Source organism: Limulus polyphemus, unplaced genomic scaffold (genome assembly GCF_000517525.1).
Source record: "Limulus polyphemus unplaced genomic scaffold, Limulus_polyphemus-2.1.2 Scaffold724, whole genome shotgun sequence".
In the NCBI taxonomy this organism is placed as follows: domain Eukaryota; kingdom Metazoa; phylum Arthropoda; class Merostomata; order Xiphosura; family Limulidae; genus Limulus; species Limulus polyphemus.
In genome coordinates, this window is record NW_013666334.1 from 416,368 (window position 1) to 422,214 (window position 5,847).

Here is a 5,847-nt window from a genome sequence, read left to right on the forward strand (position 1 = left end):
CCCTTTCAGCTGTGAGGGCGTTATAATGTGACGGTCAATCCCACTATTCGTTGATAAAAGAGTAGCCCAAGAGTTGGCGGTGGGTGGTGATGACTAGCTGCCTTCCCTCTAGTCTTACACTGCTAAATTAGGGACGGCTAGCGCAGATAGCCCTCGTGTAGCTTTGCGGGAAATTCAAAACAAACAAACAAACAAGCAAACAGACAAAGCGTAAGAAAGAGCCGTAAGCAGCAGTGACACGGGATGATATTCTTTTCTGTTCTGAGTTATGCAAAATGAATTATAATGACGCTGTTCACTGGATAATGGTGAGGAGGGTATTTTTAAACTATATTAAGTGATGTTCTTTTTTATTCACGGCTGTTGTGGCATGCTTTTAAGAATGAATATTTATTTACGACTACAAAAGTAAAAAGTAACTGCTTTAGCTACGCAGAAGCAGACGGAATTCATATCTTCTTACCGCTAATGCTAGGGTTAGTATATATCGTAAAAATTGCGAGACATAAAGTAAGGGTCCTCTGGCCGTGGTCTTTAGGAGCTCACGTTACAAGCGTTAGTCCAGCGTTCGCTACTGCATTTGGCGTGCTTACATTATGCAGTTACTTCGCTTAGCAGCGAATAATGAGAAAAATCAGGTTATTTTGAAAGCCATTTTAAAGCAGATTTCAGATTCTTAACAATCAAACTTTGCAAACGTCTATGAAATGAATTTTCCTCCCCACATTTCTACCGTTAAGAAAAAGACTACTTGTACCATTTTTTTAAAAGGGGGGGAATTGTTAATCGATTTTTTAAAAAAAATCTGAAAACGTTACGTGGATCTAGAATCAGAAATTGGTGAAGTTGATGAATGAATATTGGCGGACATTTTCTAGGAGTGCATAATGCCCAAAATGAAGCAAAACATCAGCCACTTTTTATTCTGAAAAAGAGTAATAAACATGCATACTTCATGTATAGTGAGTAAACTATGTATACAGAAAAACAACAACATAAATTTGGTTTCTTTCATTTTAATTTGGCTACAAAACTACCGATTTGTTTGATATAAATACTTAATTTAAAAAAAAAGATCCAATAGACACAATGATTGAAACTCCCAATATATAAACCTTGTTTTGCTGTGAAAACTCTGTTTTTTTTTTAATTTTACTACACTTCTCAAAAATAAAAAGTTAATACAAGGGATTTTAAACGAATATATTTTTTTCAAAATTCATGAAACTAGAAGGTTATTAGAGCTTTTGTCAAAATTTAGTTGATCTTTAACTTTGTTTTTATTCTGGATAAGATAAATTTACTTTTTTTTTAGCTTTCAAAGCGATATAATATTTCTAATTAAAGTTCTAACACATCATTCTTGAGTTTGTCTTTAAAAATAAAGCTAATTAGAGACTTCACATTTAATTTTGCTTCAAAATAAGCAGTTTCTGACATGCTTCACAAAAAAATATTTTGTCATCAAAATACAAAGACTAAACTCTTGGTATATTGGAAAAATTTCGTGAAAATTCTATTTTGGTATTATTGGACTAAGAAGATGCTCTTGATGCATGATTTTCAAAACGAAAATCTTTTTCATTGAAATTCCCAATATTAAAGCCTGGATTTGTTGTGAAAATTCCGGCTATCCTCTATTTGAATAAACTTCTCAAGAAAAGAAAGTAAATACGAGGGCATAAAAACGAGGAATTTTCTTCCCAAATTCAAAAATCTTGAAAGTTATTATGTTTTTTTTTAGAACTTTAGTCGAGCTTTATCTCTATTTTCATTCTGGATTAAATAAATTTACTTCTCTTTAGATTAGGAAACGATATGACATTTTTCATTAAAGTCGCCACATTCTTTTCTTAAGTTTTTCTAAGAAATAAAGTGAATCGGACACGTGACATTTAATTTTGCTTTGAAATAAGCAGTTTGTGGCGTGTTTCAAAAAAAAATATTTGTTCATCAAAATACAAAGACTAAAACCTCGGTATTTTTCAAAAAATTCGTGAAAATTCTATTTTGGTATTATTGGACTAAGAAGATGCTCTTGATGCATGATTTTCAAAATAAAACTCTTTTATTTGAAATTCCCAATATTAAAGCCTGGATTTGTTGTGAAAATTTCGGCTATCTTCTATTTTAATACTCTTTTCAGAACGAAAGAAAGTTAATACAACAGCTTGAAAAACGAGGATTTTTTTTTTCAAAATTCCTGAATCAAGTAGACGATTAAAACTTTTATCCAAATGTAGTCGATCTGTAAGTTTGTTTTTATTCTAGATAAGAAATATTTGATATTTTTTAAACTTTAGAAGTGATATAATTGTTTGTTTGTATTTAACCACAAAGCTACACAATGGGCTATCTATGCTCTGCCCACCACGGGTATCGAAACTGGATTCTAGCGTTGTAAGTCCGCAGACATACCGAAGCGATATAATATTTTCCCTTAAAGTTGTAATGCTTCATTCTTGAGTTTTTCTAAGAAATAAAGTGAATTTGACATTTGGCAAATTTTGTTTTAAAATACGTACTTTTTGGTGTGTTTCAAAAATTATTATTTTCATGAAAAGTACCTAAGCTATACTCTTGGTATTTTGGAAACATTTCGTGAAAAATTCTAATTTCATATTATCGGACTAGAAAGATGCTCTTGATGTATGTTTTTCAAAATTAAACTAATTTCACCGGAACTCCCTATATTTAAGCCTTAATTTGTTGTGAAAATTCTGGCTGTCTTCTATTTGATACACTTCTCAAGAAAAGAAAGTTAAGAAGAAGGTTTGAAAATAAGGATTTTTTTTTCAAAATTCCCGAATCTGGAAGGTTTTAGAACTTTTTATTTTCCAAATTTAGTCCAACTTTAACTTTAAGTGGTACTGCTCCATTCTTGAGTTTTTCCAAGAAATAAAGAGAATCGGAGATTTCACGTTTACTTAGTCACCAAATTCTTTTATAACAATAAAAGGATAAGTTTGATTTAAGTTTTAATTCTAGTTTTTATTTTCCAAGATATGAAAGTAATAACAATGACACTTGTTTGTTTGTTTTTGAATTTCGCGCAAAACTACACGAGGGCTATCTGCGCTAGCCATCCCTAATTTAGCAGTGTAAGACTAGAGGGAAGGCAGCTAGTCATCACCACCCATAGCCAACTCTTGGGCTACTCTTTTACCAACGAATAGTGGGATTGACCGTCACATTATAACGCCCCCACGGCTGAAAGGGCGAGCATGTTTGGTGGGACGGGGATTCGAACTCGCGACCCTCAGATTGCGAGTCGAGTGCCCTAACCACCTGGCCATGCAATGACACTTATGTACATTACAAAGACATCTTGTCAACACCATCAACTGACAACTCTTAAAATATTGTAATCGATTAGTGGGATTTTATAGTCCTTCTTAGGACTAAAAGGTCAGCGGTAATGGAGAACGAACCACGAAGTCTCGAATCCACATTCGGTAGATTAGCCGATAGGCCACACTTGACCCTGAAAGAAACGATTTTTATCTTAGAAGAAATAAGAATGCTAATGAAAACATTCGTTAATGTCATTATGTTGGTCCTACACCTAAGTCAGACTACAACACAAGACAAAAAAAAATGAGACCACAATTCGTTAAAGATTACATTCGTTGATAAAGATTATTCAAAATTATTGGTGGTATATGCGTGATAACAATAAATTTAATTACAAATAAAAGTTCCACCAACTCTTTTTTATTTGCATAACACTACGCTTTATGATTCTTGTTAAGAATATGTTGTTTTATTTACTTCTTACAGTAAAGTATACTTTCCTCTATGTTGTTTCATTTACTTCTTACAGTAAAGTATACTTTCCTCTATGTTGTTTCATTTACTTCTTACAGTAATGTACACTTTCCTCTATGTTGTTTTATTTACTTCTTACAGTAAAGTATACTTTCCTCTATGTTGTTTCATTTACTTCTTACAGTAAAGTATACTTTCCTCTATGTTGTTTCATTTACTTCTTACAGTAATGTATATTTTCCTCGATGTTGTTTTATTTACTTCTTACAGTAATGTATACTTTCCTCTCGATTCCCGCAGTATTATTTGAAATTACATCATAAGTCGCATTAATTGTGAGCACGGTTGTATTTGAGCTAGGCATCGATATTGTTGAATAAAGAAAAAACTTGTAAATATAGACAACATGCACACCGGTAAGATATCCTTATTAGTCAAAATATTTCAGCCTAAATGGGATAGTTACGTATCTCGTGGACACATGTTTTTAATTACATAAATGTACAAAAGTTTTCAGTTGCATCATTTATGTTTCACACAGCTACCAACAATAAATAAACAAACAACAATAAAAATCCAACTTGAAACGCTATTTATATCTTGAAACGCTATTTATATCAGCGATTCTTGGGTATCAAGTCTTATGATAGGTATATAATTTCTAAGCTTGTGAAATATGATCATTACATATAGTTACTTGTGGTGCTAAGTTTCTCACGTTACTAATATTGAAGTTCTTCATACACGTCTGAGATAAAAGGGATTAGATCACTACTGATATTGAAGTTCTTTCATACATGTCTGAGATAAAAGGGATTAGATCACTATATACGCTACCTTTTGTCTTATTAGATATACTAAAACATATACTAGTTAATAACCAGTTGTTCACGATGGTTCAGCTAGAAATAAGCAAACAGTGCAACAAATCACCAAATAAATCAATCAAACATTGCGACTTGGAACAACCGAAGGAAAGTAATTTTAAGTTGATTAAAGTAATGTACCTTACTATAATAGAGCAGTGACGTAGCCGTTTATATATCTATTTATTTGACAGAAATAATAAATACGTCGGTGCCATCTGTTGTGCTGAAGTGGTGATTGAGGCTTATGAAATGTGCCGCCATCTATTGAATAGCACCACAAACAGAAATCCATAATAAAATTTCATACTTGGGGTATTCAATTAGACAATTAGAAAAATAAGTATGGTATATGCAAACAACAATTTCTTTATAACAGAACATAATTCTAAATAAAAGTACTCTTCTCACAACAAGAACACGATTTTCACTAGGACTGTACGTGAAGGTTTGATTATATCTTTGTTGACGAAATGTTTAAGTGTAGTACTAAAAAAACTGTTATTTTTTTGATACAGGGTGGTAATTTTAATATATAAAAACATTATAGTTTATATATCTATAACACTTATAAAAGATTTTGAGCTCTGTACATTGAATCATTTTGATGCACTGAGTTACATATGACTAAAGATAACAATCCAAACATTTTCCGTGTAAAAAAAAAGACTTTTTAGAAAATGTTAACGTTTTTTTTTTTTACAGTTTCTTACAATGAGATATGAATAACATGATTTTTAATTACTAGCACAAACAGCCGCCAGTAGGGCAGCGTTTCTGTTAGTTTCTACAAAAGTGATTATACATATAATTTTATTTTGTATACAGCTAACTGAGATATTGTAACAATTAAAAACATGAGTTTTATTCTACATTTTCATTAATTTACTAGACCACCTGTGACCCGTTGGGTCAACCACTATTCAGAGGTTATGAAGAATTCGAGCTAATTTCAATATTGTACCGAAATGAAGGTTTATTTTGAGACCATCTAATTAAGTATTTCAATTTATTCGTGTTATTCATAATTTATTGTAATTTATAGATTTAAAAAATCGCCGACGAAAAGATACACAGAGATGATTTGTTTAACACGTTGAAATCTGACATAATTACATGATATGATACTATTTATTCATATTAGATGGAAGCACCTTCACATAATTTTATCCGAAATATTTTAATATTTTTTAAAAGGTCATTATAAATTTTA